A 19,079-nucleotide genomic window follows, 5' to 3' on the forward strand; every position below is an offset into this window, starting at 1 on the left:
TTTTATCTTTTGACTACAGGCAGTACATTATTGAGTACAAAAACTGTCTTTGTTCCTAGTTGAAAAAATTTGAGTACATTCATGCTTGCTGTGACATCAAAAAATCAACTTCTAACCATGTACATTGTTGATGTCCTCTGGGTATGAGTGTTTGGAATTAGGAACATAGTAAATGTTCAAGACAAACCCTGTCATCCAATCTGTAAGCATGTGCTACATTTTCTTCTTCACTGTTTTACCTAACAGTAGGACAGATAATTTTGCTGAGTATGTATATTGTTCTGAGCTTCCTCTATACATTGGACATATTCAAAGTAATGTTGGAAGAGCTTTGACAAAATAGACAAAATTAATTTGCTTTAAATAATTTTTTGTCAGCTCCGAAAGGAGATAATCTCTCCAAATGTTTTTAAACAAGTCTTTAGCTTGGAGAAGAGAAAGCTATGGGGAGACCTCATTGTGGCCTTCCAATATTTAAAAGGAGTGTACAAACAAGAGGAAGAACAACTGTTTACAAGAGTGGATAGTGATAGGACAAGTGGGAATGGTTTTGAACTAAGACGGGAGGTTTAGGTTAGATAATAGGAGGAGGAAGTTTTTCACACAGAGAGTGGTGACACACTGGAAAAGGTTGCCTAAGGAGGTTTTGGATGCCCCATCCCTGGAGGCATTCAAGGCCAGGCTGGATGTAGCTCTGGACAGCCTGGTCTGGTGGTTGGCGACCCTGTACAAAGCAGGGGGTTAAAACTCGATGACCTTTGAGGTCCTTTTCAACCCAGGCCATTCTGTGATTCTTTGATTCTATGATTCTTCCATGCTCCAAGGCAGAGCAAGTCAGCAATTGCCTCATGAGACTGAATGTGTACAACTCTTGAAGGAACTTGTTGATGTGGCTTCCAGGATGCTCTCCATCATATTTGAAAAGTCATGGCAGTCAGGTAAAGTCCCTGGTGGCTGAAAGGGAAGCATTATTCCCACTTTCAAGAAAAAGATGAAAGTATGACCTGGATAACTACAGGCCAGTTCTGTGAGGAAGATCATGGAATAGATGCTCCTGGAAGAGATGTTAAAGAATATTCAAGACAAGGAACGTTGTCAGTGATATTGTGTTCAAGTTGAGGCTGTTCTAAGTGGTGCCCCTCAGGGATTGTCTTGGGACTGATATCTGTGGCATAGATAGAGAGACTGAGTGTACTCTCCGCAAATTTGCTGATGGCACCAAGCTGAATGGTACAGTTGAAAAACTAGGAGGAAGAGATGCCATCCAGAGAGACCTGGGCAGGCTTGAAAAATGGGCCTAGAAGAACTTAATGAGATTCAACGTGACTAAGTGCAAGGTGTTGCACTTGGCTTGGGGCAATCCCAGATATATGTACACTGGGAGAACAGCCCATTGAACTCTTTGAGACGAGCCCTGCAGAGGAGACCTGGGGAGATCCTGGTGGACAAAGCTGTACATGAACCAGCAGTGTGTGCTAGCTGATGGGAAGACAAGCTATATCCTGGGCAGCATCAAAAGAAGGGTGAGCAGCAGGGAGAGGGAGGTGATTATTTCTTCTCTACTTTGCCCTTCTGACATCCCATCTGCAGTACTGTATTGAGAACTAGGGACCTCAGCACAAGAAAGCTGCAGAGCCAGAGATGAGGAGGGACACAGACCCATGTAGATGGGCAGATAATGGTAGGACAAGGGAGACTGGCTTTAATCTAAATGAAGGGAGATTTAGGTCAGACTTTAGGGAGAATTTTTTTACTCAGAGCATGGTGAGGCACTGGAACAGGTTACCAGAGAAGTTGTGAGTGCCACATCCTTGGAGGGGATGGGGCCCCGGGACAGTTTGATCTAGTGAGTGGCAGCCCTGTCAATGGCAGACTAGTAGGAATTAGATGATCTTTAAGGTCCCTTGCCACTGAAACCATTCTGTGATTCAAACCTAGCTTTTTAGACTTCGCTAATGATCTAAAAGTGAGAGCTTTCAGTCTCATCTGCACCAGCAGCATGCAGTGAGGATAATACAGATTTCATAACTACCGATACTCAGGTTGCATTTTGTTAAAGGTGCAGAACACTTCAGAAAAAACACCTTAGTTATTTGTTCTGTTATCTGGGTCTCACTGAAATTTTTGGCTTCTTAATTCATTTCTAGCAATCTTCTGTTCTTTTATTTGTTGGGGAGTTCCTGAAGAGAAGCAACTTAATCTTCTGGGCATATGAGAGTTTTGTCCTGGTTTAAAAGATAACAGTGTGCAAGAGAAAATGTAGCCCTTATTTATGGCTACATTTAGAGAATGAGAATATCTAAATTTGAGAATTCAATTTTAAAGAAATAAAAATTTATAAATATTGAAACTGAATTGGAAAAAAAAGAAAAAGTTTCATCCTGTTTGTGGTATGACTATTCCTCCTACAGCCATTTATAATCATCTATATAGACCTTGCACCTTGTTTTGTCGTCTTCAGTATTCTGGCATTCTGTTGACATACTGTGGAGATCATTCAGAACAATTTGTATTGAATAGATTGTATATCACTTGGTCTTCTTTGTATTCCTTCTTACTGAAAAGCAAACAAAGCCCTCAGCCTATAAATATCATAAATAGACCTGTTCTTACTAAGCATTTTTTAAGCAATAGTTTAGCTATGCTATAGAAAGCGACTCTCAAACAGTGGATTGAATTGAACATTGACTGAAGATGTACTTGGTCTGAGGGTTCTAAATAATTAATCAACTAGTTATAAGTTGATATTTGGCTGTGTTGAGGCCCCCATGTTGTGCATTCCTAATTACCTTCCATGTGGGAATGTCCATTCACTCCCAGATTTTGCTGCATGCAAATGTCAGAAGATTGAAAATAGGCAGGTTAAAACAAACAAACAAACAAAAAAAAAAAACTGAAAAAAAAATTTCTTAGTCAGCTTCCTTTTATTTTCTCTTCATCATCATCTACTACGGACTTCAAGTATTTGTTTTCAGGGTTTGCTCTATCTTTCATTCTTGTGAAGAGTTTAAGTTATAGAGTAGTAAATACGCACTTGTGAGTTTTTTTACATTTAAAGTAAATAAGCCAACATTTCTTTGTTACATGCTTTTGCAACTTTGATTATATTCATAATTGCCGTAAACTTAATGAAGATTCTTTTTTCCCCTTTAAAATAAGAAAATGCATCCTAACTTTAAAAGATATCCATAATTTTGTGGTACTTGATCTGTCCTGGTTTTAGCAGATATGCATAACGCATTTCCTTAAAAGTCTTGCTTCAAATCCTTGCAATTGATAAGCAGAATATTTATGTACTTTGTGTAATGTTCTTTTATTACTTATCTGTCTCTTTTTCTGCCACTCCCCCCCCCCCCCAAAAAAAAAAAAAAAAAATGTAGTGTCCTTTGATTCCTGGACATCATATATAGAGAAAAAATGAGGGAAAAACTTAATATTTTGCTACTTCCATTTGTTCCACTGCTCGTATTATTTACGTTCATGCTTTTTCTGGATGGTTGTTGGGTTTATACCTAATCATTTTTAAGGAGAAATCTTCATGTCTTGAACTTTTAGAAATCCATTTAATATTTTAAAGTTCAATTTGTAAGTCAACTCACTGTTTGTAAGGCAGTTCCATTTTGAAATTGGTTCAACGTTTGAACCTCTGCACATTGGTTCCACTTCAGTATGCCACAGAGACCTAATCCTCACAGAAATGCTATTTGATCCCAGGAAGGAAAAAAAAGATAATGGATTGACCCTCTGCATGAAACCATAAAACAGAGTTCTGGGTTGCTGCCATTCAAATGAATAGAAACCGGCAGCAATTTTAACACCTTTCCAGTTTCAATTTTATTGCATTTGCAGGCACATGCTGAAATGGTAAACATTTTAATGGTCAGGCTCTGTCCACTTATACCATTACTATATCCCTATTATCTCCTGGTTTGTGTGAAACAGAAATGAAAAGGTGGCAGATTGCTGTGAATGAAAAGAATGAAGATGCCATTTGCATTCATTCCAGTTGAAGCAAATCTCCTTCTTTCCTATTTCTTTGTTCTTCAGAGAGATCTCTCACAGCTTCTGAAATCTGTGAGCCAAGCACTACGTTTCGATCATGTAGCTGAAACCCTATGTGTCAGTCTACCATTGCTTTCATAACACTAAACCTCTTTTTATAAAAGTCCATCAATTATTTCATTTCTTTTTAAATCTAATTGATTCAATTTAATAGAAAACTTCAGCCACACGTATTCTTTTTAATTTTAATTTTAATTTTATTTTTTACTTTTAATAAGTATGACTCTGTAAAGGGCCCAGAGCACAGAAAACCCATTTAAAAGGCAAGCAGCTTATATCTTTCTACCTTCTTGGTTTAAAATAAGCTTAGCTGAGACACTCTCCTGCATGACCCTTTTTCAAGGATGAACTTGCACATTTCCATTTCCTTGGCTAAATTGTGAGAATGGAATGATCTTTAAACTTAAACATACAGTGTGCATTCCTAATCTGTTCCTTCTTAACAATGAATCATTTTAGAAACATCCCCTTTGTTGTCCCCCTTGCCTATGAGGCTTTTGAAAGTAAGCAGTTTCTTTAAAACCAGTCATCAATTAAGAGAACAAGGGTTTGGAGTACATTGTTTTATTTCCTATCCACAGATATCTTCTTGAACTCTGTGGAGGAGACCCCAGCCACATCTGGCACTTTCTAGAGGGGAAGCAGAATGAACAAAAGCAGGCTGCAGTGGGTGCACTGTAGCATAAACTGCATAATTTGAAGAGCCAGTCAATTAAACCGAGGAATTAGTTTTTGCATTTAGAGTCAGCACTTCTCGACTCGGATGGTTATTGGAAAAAAATGTTTTTCAGCTCAATACTGCTCATTGCCTCAAATAGGTACATCTAGAATGACTTGTTGCCAAAGGATATGGAGTGTGTGTGTATGAGTGGGTGGGGATGTGCAGTCCGTAGCCATAGTACTATAACTACAACTCTTTTGCCCCACTGAGTTAACCACGCAATCGAGCATACTAACTATAATACTGAAGGATTAAGCAAGGAAGAATTCTGATGTGCTCACTTTCATCTTGTGTTCTTACGGAGGTGGCTCGGGTTAATAGGTATTTTCTTCTGTACCATACAGTTAGTAGTCCCTGAAAAATATACTGGTAAGAAAAAGTTATGAAGAAGCATAAAACTAACTTGCTTGGACTCAGTGATCCTTGTTGGCCCCTTCCAGTTCAGGATATTCTTGTTGATGAATAAATTTACAAGTTCCATTAAACGTAATCCCAGAGGAACACATCTAAATTGTCAGCAGAGCAGTAGTTCCTGCATTTCCCGTTACATGTTTTGATAAACATTTTGTACCAAAAAATTTATTAAATCACCAGTAGCTTCATGAGACAGTAGTGTATGCTCTTCTCCAGGCATATCTTTATTCCTACATCCCTGATCTCAGAAGGGCTAACAACCATGAAGGGGCTGAGAAAGAGTGACATCTTTCTCTGATCTCACAGAGAGATCAGCAGTCCTCTAGAACAAGGATTTAATATAAAAAGAAGTGAGTTACAGAGAGGCAGAACTGTAATTTTCTAATCCTTACTACTTTTCATTTAAAAAAAAATATATATAAAAAAAGACGAATAGTTCAGAGGTATATATCTTGATTAGAAATGTCTGCATCAAAAATACTTGCTTATGCAACCTCAAGCACATATGCAGTGTGTTCTGGGCAGTCACTTGATCCAAGGAACTGGAGTCTGTAGGTGCACCTCAAGAGGCCTCAGCTGTGAGCTGTAGCACTATGTGTAGTGATCAGGATTAAAACAAAATGCTTGTGATAATCCCTGATCTATAAACTAGTAACTGTAGCTATGTGTCCTTTACTAATGGTACAGCTCACCTTTTTTACTTCAAATTAACTCCCATAAATGTAATGCCCATTAATATAAGACACAATTTTCCTACCTTGATATAGTCCCTGACCACGCAACTGAAATGAAAGCATGGATCCAAGCAAAAATTCTTTATTTCTATAAGCTACATTTCAACCCCAATGATAAGTGCTCAGCATTTCCTTGTGGTATCTGTGTTAAGCTTTCAGGAAAAGAGAAGCTTTAAAAAATGGCATAGCACCCCAGAAAGCAACATTTATTGTCTCAAAGGCATGGAAAAATCCCAATCCACAGCAAATTTCATACCACTTGAAAACTAACCACAAGCTTGAAAGCTCTATTTGAATATCCTCCAAGGTTTTTATAATTCTGATATGAATTTGGATTCAAATGTTGTGACTGGCTCATCTGAAATGAAACACAAACACAGATCCAAACACTCCAACTCCAAACTTTGCCAAGGTATGCAGATTTGGTTTGACTTTACTGGTTTCTTCTTCATTCTTAAGTTAACTCTTTTTCTTAAACAAAAGTGTTTTTTTCACTTATGACAATAATGTTAAAATAATGTGCTAGAAAAGAATTTTTCCCACACGCTCTCCATTAAATGTACTATGAGCCTTTGTTTGCCACTTTCAAATTACATGAATAATTTCTTGCCGTTTTATGCAATTAGTCACACTTTGAATCGATCAGCTTACAGAGGGAGAGCCATTTTTATGTCAGTGTGCATGAACATGAGTGGATTGGTTACTAAACCTGGTTATTTTTTTTAACTTATAACTGAATATAGGTAGAAATTAATATTCGTGATATAAAATATATAGGGTTTCTCTTCATCAGCTTTTAAAGGAGGAACATACAAAAAACAATAGTGGAGTGTTCCCATTTATGCGTGGAGAAAAAAACTGGATGACTTCAGAAATTGTTGCTTGTCATGTATGGAAGTGGGAGAGCCGTGTATGGTCACAGTGTAAGGAAGGAATGCTATTCAGAGGGACAGACTGGAAACACTGGAAAGGTGGGCCTGGGTGAATCTAACAAGGTTCAACACGGCAAAGTGCAAGGTTTTGCATTTGGGCTGGAGGAATGCCAGGCATCTATACAGACTGGGAGGAGCAGTCCTTGAGAATAGTCCTCCAGAGAAGGACCTGGGGGTCTTAGTGGATGAAAAATTTAACATGAGTCAGCAGTGCGCTCTTGCAGCTCGGAAAGCAAATGGTATCCTGGGCTCCATCAGAAGAGGGGTGGCCAGCAGGGACAGGGATTTAATTGTCCTTTTCTACTCTGTCCTCATGTGGCCCCATCTGGAATACTGTGTCCAGGTCTGGAGCCCCCAATAGAAGAAAGATAGAGAGCTGTTGGAGAGGGTCTGGAGGAGGGCCACAGAGATGATCAGAGAGCTGGAACACCTCCCCTACAAAGACAGGCTGAGGGAGCTGGGCTTGTTCAGCTTGGAGAAGAGAAGGCTGCAAGGTGACCTCATTGCAGCCTTTCAGTACCTAAAGGGAATCTACAGACAGGAGGGGAGTCAACTCTTTGAAAGGGTAGATGACAGCAGGACAAGGGGAAATGATATTAAGTTGAAGGAGGGAAGATTTAGGTTGGATGTCAGGGGGAAGTTCTTTACAGAGAGAGTGGTGAGGCGCTGGAACAGCTGCCCGGAGAGGTTGTGGATCCCCATCCCTGGAGATGTTCAAGGCCAGGTTGGATGGGGCCCCGGGGAGCCTGGTCCAGTATTAAATGTGGAGGTTAGTGGCCCTGCATGTGGCAGGGGGGTTGGAGATTCCTGATCTTTGAGGTCCCTTCCAACCCTGGCCATTCTGTGATTCTGTGCATGGATCTGAGTGTGTCTTTCTTCTGCTTTCTTCCATGATTGCAGAGCATTTGCTATGTCCAGATTTTAGTTCCAGTGTGTATCTAGGTTCAGATGAAATCTCAAGTCATAATAAATCTTCACTAAATTTCCCTTGAGTTCATAGAGATTTTTCGGTACTCCTTTTCCAATTGCCAAGCTTTTTCTGTCCTTTTGGCAGTGAGAAATGCTTGCTATCCAAGTTAAATAAGTTGACTAGCAGTGGAGTAAGACTCAAGCTGTCTCATAGCTAAATATCCTTAAACTGAAGGTTAATAAATATTTTTTATCCAATCTAATATCTCATCATTTATTTATTTATTTATTTTAATTATGGTGAAACAAAAAATAGATATCGTGTTGATTAGAAGTCAGGAAACTGAAAATGTAGTTACGCTACATAGGAAATCGCTATTGCAAGATGCCCTGCAGGCATCAAATTGCAGAAGAGTGCAGAAAAATTCAGAGGGGTTAAGTCCATCTTAAGCCACCAAATGCAACTATTTGAAAGCAATGTCTTGCTCTCACAATTAGCATTTTCTGCAGTCACAGGGGTTCATGTTTCTGCTGGATGCACCCCACTATGACTTATAACTGCCAGGTGAGTGAAAGCTGCCTTGTCTTTTCCTGCTGCGTTTTATTTGCTTGTGCTGTATCCCCCCTGTGCTCCTAGAAAACTTTTGCTTTTAACAAAAGCACTGAACCTTGTTCCATAGAGCCAGCCTTGGCCTGCTAGTTTATTTTAATAGCCAGCAACGTGATCCCTACAAGTATGAATTTTCCCTTTTCCCTTAAGTGTTCCTTCAAGATGTCCTTTGACAGAATCTCTTGATTCCCATTCAGATTTTCTATGGATAGTTCACAACGGATAACCTTTTTTGGAGATACTTACCATTGCTCCCTCAATGTCTTGTAACTCTACAAACACAATATTTGTTTTAGATGGTATCCCATCTAAGTTTTATTATAAAGGAGCTCCTTGTAAGCATCTACAAGGCTTCCACATCCTCCTTCTCCAAGTCCTCCTTAAAACAGGAGATAGGAGTTGAAGTCCTGTGTTTGCAACCTTTTTTCCTAATAGTGTTTTTCTAATTCTTTGCACTTTGTCTGCATTCATCTGTTATCTTTCATTTTACTTAAATCATAAGACGTCTATGATTCCACTCACTTTTTTATATTTACTGCTTTTATAGAGCAGAAATATAAGCCATGTCTAAAATTCTACTATGTGTCATTATAGCAATAATTAAACAGCACCAAAATATGTACTGTAGGAAAAAGCAGATGTGTCAAATATAGACCGGAAGGAACTGTTTCAGTTTTATGATGCTCCTGATAGAGAAGCTTAGCATTCAGTGCAGTCTTTTTGTTTTGGCTTTATTGAGTGTGAGAGATGCAAGTTTTTATTTGTTTCTCTATTTGTTGCCTCAGAGGATGTGTCTGCAGTGAAGACAGAGGAGATTTTAGAGGGAGTTAAACCAGCTGTATGAGTAAACTTCAGAAGTGGCACAAGGACTTTTTTTTTTCCTAGAGATCTCCAGGCAATTGTGTGGATGTCATTACAGTCCATGAAATTAAAGCTGCAATCCATTAAAAGTCGCTTCACAAATTGAAGGGAAAAGCCAGCAAGAATTGTTTTAAATCCTCTGATTTCTTTATCAGGAAATCTGAGTTTCTTCATTTAAGAAGTTTCTTGTTCTAGTATGTTAATAATTTCTAATTTAAATTATCAACAAAAATATAACAGAGGTTACTGTTTTCATGTTCACATATTGTATATGTTGCCTTCTGTAGAAAATAAGGACAGCAGGGTTTGTGTACAATTTCTTCTCTGTTTGCTTCATGATTTAGAAAATAATTTTAGAACATAACTGAAGATACAGTCACAATTTAAAAGAAAATCTCAACAAAGGTCCTGATCAGAGCATTCTGTGTTCTCCAGAGTGATTGCTATTTTCCTTTTCCCATTGTTTGCACTTACATGACAATAAGACTCTCAATTGAAAGTGGATGGCAAGACAAACATGCCCAATAACACTTCACTACTTTACCAATACTTTAATAAAGTTGAAAGATCAATTCAGTTTTTAGCTTTTCTCGGAGAGGTGTTGCGTTACAAGATACAGAAAGATGAATGCTGATCTCTGAAAACCACTAACGTATAAAGTGCTACAGAATTTTTTTTTAATGTAACTGTGTGATAAAGCAAGCTTCTGTAGATGAATCAATGATGCAGCTGTCCTAAGTCATCTAGAAAAGTAAAAAATGAAGTCATTAGTAAGAAATAAAATGCAAACATTACTGAATACTGGAACATTTTTCTCCCCATATTTCACCTTGAATTTTTACTTCTTTGTGTCAGATGCACCAAGGTGAAAATAAGATGTGTAAGCTTAGTTTCTGCCCATATCACAGTAGAAGTGAGTTAGTGAACCAAGAGAACTGAAATGCCTTCTGCTTTTAAAACTAAGTATACTTTGCCAGATGAAAGCATATGCTGAATATCATGTATGAAGTATGAAAAGAACCAGTTATAATTCACTGCTTGCTGTCTTTGAACATGTAAGGATGGAACAAAGAGAGAAAGCGAGAAGTATTGCTGCTCTATTGCCAACCTAATACTAATATGATAGGTCCTTGAAGACTTTGAAGTCAGACTGTTAATGTGTGGCACGCTAATTCTATGTATTACAACCAGGTCACCCTGTACTCAATTTCTTCTTAATTTGTCCCTAACACTGTCTGTTCATTTCAGGATTACTCTAGGGGTGCAAGTTTTGTTCTGGACTAACAGACTGTAAATTATCCATCTCTCCTGGTAAAAGAGAAGTCCACACCCTTCTCTTCACTTCTCTTCCTCTTATTCTTCTTCTCTTTGCTACTCTGATGTAGGTTCACTACTCAGATGCATGATGTTGCTTTTTGCTGTCTTCTCTGAGTTGATGCTACAAATCAGAATAGAAAGAGGAAGACTTCTGCACTAGTTTGTCATTGGCTGAAGACACATGAGCCTACAATTGATCATATAGTCTGTTCTTAAGAACAGTTTTATGTTTCTTGCTAGTATTGGTCTGGTAATATCTTGATGTAGTTTGATCTCATCTAAGCCAACAGAAATGCCTTCTTGCCTCCAGCTTGCATGAAGTATCCAGCTGGTGTGAAACTCTGAAAGATAGTTGCCATCAATGGAGGTATTATGGTCTTATTTTGCTGTCCTTTATTCTCCATGCTATGTTCTTGTAAGGTAATAAATTGAGGTGACATATTGTCTTGATCCATAAATTACCTTTTGGTATTCTGAGTTATCAACGGTTGGTTTACCAAAAACTTAAAAAGAACAGCCCCCAACTTCTTAATGACCAAAGCACTACTTTCCTTTGAGGGTGTACATCACCTGTGTAAGTCTTGATAACTGTCTGGGTATATCCAATAAATTTTTCTCAGGAACTTGGACCCATTCAACCTCTTCATCTTGCTACTGACAGAAGCAATAATTCTTTAATGTGACATACCCAACTACTTAGGTAATGTACGTGTTCAAAGAAGTGCAGTGCAGACTACCAAAATAAGACACTTTATTGTGTGTTTCTTTGTTCTGAAACAGCATAAAAGAAAAATACATGTCATGAAGTTAATGTTTTTATATGTTGCAGGGGGAAAGGCTCAAGTAAAAGTGTTCATAAGCACGATACTAAGTGCATAGAATTATTCTCTACTGTGAGTCTGGAGGGAAAAAACATGAAATGGTTGTGGATATTAAAACTCTTTGATCCTTACAAGTTAAGTTAATTGAGATTTGTCACTGCTGATAACAGAACATACTGGTTCTGAACAACATCTTGGTGGAGAGTCCAGAGTACATAGTTTCCCAGTATTGGAAGTCAATGCAGTGTGAACGTGGCTAGTTACGGCACGCAGAGTTGAATGCATCCAAGAACTCTGTGTGTTTCTATGTAGCACCATAGGGTATGGTCAGCACTGCCAGTTCTCAGCACAAAACCAGATGTCTGAGATGCTGGTGGGTTTGTTTGGAATTGTTCTTAAGTATGTGGAAGGCTACTGCAATTGTATTAGATCAATGCCTAAGATGAAAGGATAATTCATGGTGGAAGGGATCTCAGTTTCTAGTCCTCAATCAGAGCAGGATCATCTTTGAAATCAGACCAGGCAGCTCAGGGTGTGAACAGACGAGGTTACAAAGGCTGAGACATAAAAAGCTCCAAAGACTGAGACATAAATCTCTCCATGCAACCAGCTAATATTATCCTGAAAGGGAAATTCAGTTTTCAAATTTGGTCCACCTGTGCAATCTTAAATTTAACCTTTATTCCAGTGTATGTATTTTACAGATCTATTTTTGTGTGTGTTTGTGAAAAAGTTGCAATTGCTGTATTTGTAAGCGACAATCCTTCTTCCATAACACTTCTTAGCCAGAACAGCTTGCTAAGAACAAAACTGACACAAAGGTTGGAAAATCTGTGTATTAGAGATAGTTGTAATTCCCTCTCCCCAGGTGTTTTCCCATAGACTGGAACATCATCTTTCTGGCTTTGGATGATTCTCTGAGACCTGTTTGCTGTCTACTGAAATTAAGGGCTCTTTATCCTGAATGCAGATATTCCAAAGATATCATTTCACTTAATTTGTTAGAAAATAGATTGAATTTGACATCAAATACTATTTGACTCCATGGAAACAAGAAGCCTCTTCTCCATTCATATTGTGTCTCTGAAGTATCATCAATACTGTATTCCTTATCCTGCTAATAATAATTACGAGCTTAATCCAGGATTAAATGTTAATTTAATCCTACTTCATCAAACAGTCACAGTAGTCTGTTTTCCTCTCCAAAGCATTAAAATAAAGAAATTAGGTAAATTTAAGGAAAGATCATAACAGTAGATCTTCTTTGTAACATCTTTGCTAGTAATAGCTCTCAAACATAAATGGTAAAAGACAGATCTCTTGCAGTACCTGATGATTAGATAGAATTAGTTGAAAAGCTACTGTTTTAACTACATTTAAAAGCTACTTCAGAATAAATACATGTTAATGTAACACATGTAGAAAAATTTCACCAACAAAAAATGTTGCATGCAATTATTTTGTTTTCTTCTGAGAGAAAAAAAAAGGTAGTATTCTCCCTTCTTTGGTTAATTAATCATCCTTGAATTTCTGAGAGATATACAGCCTTATTCCCACAATCATCTTTGTCTAAACTATACACACACTATCGGAGTAAGGAAGAACTATGCAGCTTAAATGCCATCAAAGAGTTGATGCAGAGCTGGAATGGTACCAGTTTGTCATCCAAAAGTCAAATTTCTGATGGAAGGATTTATACCTGTGTCATTTCCTTCCCTGCACCCAAACTCCATGTGCTGAGATTGACTTAAAGTCTACATCACAACCTTCTCACTGTATTTTCTTCCAAAAGTGAGGAGATAGATTATTAGCATGCATACCATACTGTGGTCATCAGAGCAGCAATGAGATAAGAGAAAAAATGTTGTCAAACATGGCAGAATCTGCAAACTTTTATCCAGTTGTATGTTTAAACACAGAAATACTGCTGTAAGAAATGCAGTTGACACGTTTCAAACATGGGCTTTTGACTTCTGCCAGCAAGGAAGAAATCTTCAACTTTAACAGTTAATACAAAATATTTGTGTGCCTGGTGAATACATTAAGTTAATTAGAACAAAATTGTTTGCCTTTCCTCCTATCATTTGTTCAGCTCAACATTTCTGTATGCTTAGGAGGGAGGTGGTTTTAATACAGGGGCAATGCTGGTTATAAGCTTTTCTCCTGGAGAATTTATCCTGTGCTTGGTATGCATTGTTTTTACAAGAATGAACTTGTTATTTGGGGCACAGAGCACAGTTTGCTTAGTACAAAGGTCTTGTTTCTGCTATCATGCAGAGGAGATTTGGGCAGAAATAAAACGAAGTCACTGTGAAATGTCCCATCTTGATATAATGCATCTCAGTTAACAGCAGGGAGTCACAGTAGTTGAAATAATTAGATAAGACTTTGTTCCTTCCACCTAAAGGAGAAGCCATGTGGTGGCAAAATACAAAGAAAAATTGCTAGGCCATATGTATTGCAGTTCTCTGTTTCCACAAAGTTATTTTCTTCTATAAAATGCTTACCATAAAATATTGATATCTATAACAAGGAACGTTTATACTTTGTTGGGTCAAAACTGTAGGCACACATTTCAGCTTAAGCCTACATCATGACTGTCAGTAAGTAAAGTGCTTCAAAATGGACTTTAAGAAAACACACAGCAGTATGCCACTTCTTATAGGCAGATTCTGCCACAGTTTTCAAAGCAAAAGTCAAAATGCAACATTTCTTGATATATTTCCCAGTAGACTGAGGATTGATTTCTTCCAAGATATTTTGAAGCAAAACTGTGTTTATGAGTTCATGAAAAGTTCATGTAAACCAAAGCAAACATTTTGAAACTATGCTAATTATAAAGCGAATAGAACTTCTTACAACTCAGTTACATGAAAAAGAAAAGGAATAAAAGCAGAAAAAAAAAAAATCAAGAGAATTGGATGATGTTTTCTTTTGTATTTCAGCTTCATCAGTGAAAGGATTCTGTCTCCCAAGCTAGCTGATTTAAGTGGAGCTTCACTCACAGATAGGTTCAGACCCGGAGGAGCAAAAGTCTTTAAGTCAAGGAATTAAAAAGAAACTTAACAAGGTCTAAAGAGAATACAGCAAACATTGTTTGAAATGAAGAAAAAAGGGCAAAAAAGTTTGATGTGCCCCCTGTCAAGTAGACAAATTGAAATGACCAAAACGACAGAAACAATAATTAAGGCAGCAATAATTATTTTATATATATAAATGTATGCATTTATTTATATATGAAAATTCTCAGGCTCAAAAGGAAAGCAGTAAAACTGGTGACAACTAGGAAAGTCAAATTCATGATGTTTCTCATATGATAGCATCAGCTCTGTGCAGCTGCTTGAAAAATTTGCATGTAATATCAAGAGAAGAACATCTGCTGCTCAGTATGCAGCAGGCCACCAAAGCTGCTGTAGAGGAGAGGTGGGAGGAAGAGATAGATAGGAACTAGACCATGATAAGCAGAACACGAAGTGGCATCCCACTGAATGGCATGACCTCTATTATCACTTTTGAAGTCATTTACTCCCACTTCTCCTTCAGTGTTGAGCAGTCACTATGATGGAGGTAGCTGCCATAGGCAAGTTAACATGGTAGTCAATCTCCCAACGTGGGATAATTTTCATTGAACAAGTGTTTTCCACAACATGAAATACATGTTTTCAAAGTGACAAAATCCTTTTTATGAACCGAGGAACAAATTACCTATCCCCTGCTTCCAGCCAGTACACAGCTAATATGGAGAGGCAGCATGGCAAAAGACTCCATCAGATAGAAGAACGATGGCACAAGGTAAATATAAAGGGATCTATTTGTGAGCAGTCATGCATAATAAGAGAGATGAGTATTATATATATATTAAAAAAAATACTGATTCAGGCATATGTTTTAAAACTATCTTAAAGGGCTTAAAAAAAAAAATAAATCTGTTTCTCTCAGTAAATTCTTTAAGTTATAATGGTTCATTACGCCGAGCAGCAAGAAATAATAGGATAGAGTTTTGAAATGAAGTTGCAACCTGTACAGTTCAAAGAAAAATATGTTTGTTTGTTTTTTTTTTCCTTTCTAAGTATCTCAGTAATTCAGAAATTGAGTCTTAAGAGTATATAAATTATTATTTACAAGTTGTGTGTTTTACTTCACTGTACACATACGCAGGCATAAACCACGAGAAACCATTTTGTTTAAAGAGTAGTACGCTACTTTTCTTTTTATTCCACCATTTTCACACACTGACAGTTCTTCTTGTCTCCCTTAAATAATTGTACTGTCAATATTAAAGCCAAAGTAGTACTACTGGTCATTTCAGGAACACATTTGTAATGCAGCAGGGCTTAAAAGATGTTGTCAGATCAGCTATATTTGGTTTGAGAGCAACACAATTGTCTAATAATCTAATAATAATTTAAAAATCTGTGACACCATCTGTGCAAAAAGCCTGACAGAGGCTGTGCTTTCGCACAGTATGGCTTGCCTACAAAATGATTTGATGTCTACGGTGGGCAGCTGTTTTTACAAGTTTTGCTATCAGAATTATCTTTCTTTGTCCTCCATGTTATGTGCATAGAGGTCCCTATCTGGAAAAATGCTAATGAAGACAGTATGGCAGTTATGAAAAGACCTTGTACTGACTGTGTGCAACAATTCTGATTAATGGATTCAGTGGGAATGGTACGAGCCAACTTTTAAATTACAGTTTGGATAATTTTGTCAGGTATAACATTATGAAATGCCAAACATGGTTATTAGGAATAGCAGAATCTAAGACTTTTGCTTATTTAATCAGTAAACTGAAATATTTAGAAAAAGAATTTCGGATTTGTATTACAGTCACTGTCACTGAACTGTTTGTTGTTGTGGTTTTTTTTTTTTTTTTTTTTTTTGGAAAATATTTTCTAATTTTGAGCAATGAACTGTTCAAAACCTGTTCTCTCTTCTGCTACAGACCTGTAAACCTGTGAGTATGAGTTTGTGTGAAGTAGGTGCTAGCCACTGTATGCACGTAGCTGTAAATCATTCAGAATTTCAGCTTATTCTAGAAAGTACAGTGGATTGCTACCAAGGATTTTTACAAATACTATCAGCTTTCTAGTTAAATTCACTTTATCTGCAGGGGTTGAGGAATAAATGGTAATATGAACAGAAGTGGAGGAGTGAGATCCCAGGGATGCTGCTTGGGATGTATAGCTGAATAGCTTATATAGCTGTACCATCTGAATATTCACAAAAGCAAAACAAAACAAAAAAATTGTTTGACCAGCTAGAGTGCAGAAACCTGTTATAAAGCATTGTTCTTCTTTTACTCGTATTTTATTAGTCTGTCAGCACTCCATAGGAGAACCTAAAAGATGGGGATTCTTGGTTCTCTGTCTGGACCCAGACAGCAAGGAAGACTCAGATATGTGCCATAGAAACAGAATGAAATAAAAACATTCACAAGTTGCGTTCATTGGCTCCTTAGTATCATGTACTTTGTTCTAAGCCCTAACCTGAAATCTAAATTGCTCAGTTATGGCAGCAAATACACACATGTAAAAGGAAGACTTTCTAGAAATTAATACTTCTAGAGCATCCTGTGGTGTAGTGACTTATGCATGTGTATATAAAAAACACTTTGAAAAAAGAGCTTATGTATAAACCACTTTTCAAAGGTGCGTCATGTAAGAGACTTTCTGGTAGAGAACTTCACTAATATTAATATTTACCTCTTGTGAGTCATAATTCATTTTGTCACAGACTGCAGTAGCAGTGCTTTGCTTTTATTAAAATAATAGCTTTGTTGACTAGCAGTGTTTGGAGCTATTTCATAACAAGGGTCACCATGTGCTTCCTTTGTCACCATGACCTTCATATTATGTCTGTACTTTCTACTTCAGTCTAACACACTGCTTTCATTTACTTGATGGTTCCATGGTTCAACAGCACTTAAAGAGTTGTTGATGGCAAATGGGAAAGTTTCAAAATACTGCTCTTTAAAATAATACCTTCTGTTACACTGTATCCTAAATTTATTTGCTTTCTCTTTTCTTTTTAAAAGGAAGACAATTGCATAAAAAGTAGTTTTGTGTTTTTTGTTTTTTCTTCGATTCTTCAACAATTTTATTTTTTTTAATTTTATTTTCACAAAATCATAGGATCACAGAATGGCCAGGGTTGGAAGGGACCTCAAAGATCATGAATCTCCAAACCCCTGCCACAGGCAGGGCCGCCAACCTCCACATTTAATACTAGATCAGGTCGCCCAGGGCCCCATCCAACCTGGCCTTGAACACCTCCAGGGATGAGGCATCCATAACCTCTCTGGGCACCTCACCACTCTCATAGTGAAGAATTTGTTTTACTTTTTTCTTTCATTTCTTTTTACCACAAAATTCACTTCTTAGGTCATAGGTGGCCAACCCTTTGGTTTGTCTGGGTCTCAGTGAGTGAAGAGGAATTGTTTGGTCTGCATGTACATAAGTTACATCAATGCCTCGTATTTGTTTCCATGACTTTTCCTGGCTTTTTTTCTTTCTTTCTTTCTTTCTTTTTTTTTTTTTTTTGGTGAAACTAACACATCAGTGTTTTTCAGTGGAAGTAGCTACAATTTTTAGCAATTTCTCAAGCTGTTTGTCAGACACTTCTGATGAAAGTTTACTCTTCCTATCCTTCATCCTTGAAAATTGTTGACTACAAATGTACGTACTGCCAGAAGGCACTGACATAAATGAGGTCTGATTGTGAAGCAAGGGATATTTCTCTCTGTAAGATAGGTCTTATAGAAGTCTGGTAGAGATGCATGATCAAATTTTTCTTCAACTTGCATATCTGATTGCAACTCAGTACATTTCATTTGAAAGTTCTCAGGTAATTTATGTCAACTTAAAATAGAATCACAAATATATTTTAAAAAAATCGATTTTTTCAGCAATCTTGACATTTGTTCTCAAATTCATTTATCTGAACAAAAATCAAGGCTGCATTATTTGTTGCTGTTCACAGGACTGTGTTGAACCAACGTATCAAAATGAATAAAACTATTTGCAATAACTTGAGTTAACACTGCACTGTGCTATACGGAGGTCAGACAGTTATTTTCTAAGTGCAAGTTAGTACATCCAGCTTTGGGATGTTTTAAATGTAGTCTGCTCCTTGTCATTGTGAGAGCACAGTCTGGGAAAATGACCACTGTGAGGTCATCTGCGTGCCCTGGTTGTCCCTGATACTGTTTTGTCCTGTAGGAGTGGTATCTTCTGAACTATCTGTGGCAGCCTTTGCCACAAAAAGTGGCAACATGTAAATACATCAGGATGCAAGGAAAAAAAATATTTTCTTGCAGATGGAATGTTGATTTGTGAAAATGATCTCATGTACACACTCATGGGATAATAGGGGCTCAGAAATCCATGTCTGTGGACTGTACAATTTAACAGAAATGTAAAAAACTTCCAGAATTGAGAGCAGTACTATATTTTTTAATTGAATTAAATTATTGTAACTCATGATTAGCCCTTCAGTATTTCTTTTACTACAAAAGGACCTGTTTTTCACCATTCATTCTGAATAATGCATGCATGCCAGAATTTCATGATTTGTCTTTTTAATAAACTGCAAGTATTTGTGGTGTCATCTCCACTGACAGATTTGATACAACATGAAACATCTTTTACACCTTTGGGAATATTTCATTATTTTTCCTCAGTTTCATTTGATGACAGT

Source organism: Meleagris gallopavo, chromosome 4 (assembly GCF_905368555.1).
Source record: "Meleagris gallopavo chromosome 4, MGAL_WU_HG_1.1, whole genome shotgun sequence".
NCBI lineage: Eukaryota > Metazoa > Chordata > Aves > Galliformes > Phasianidae > Meleagris > Meleagris gallopavo.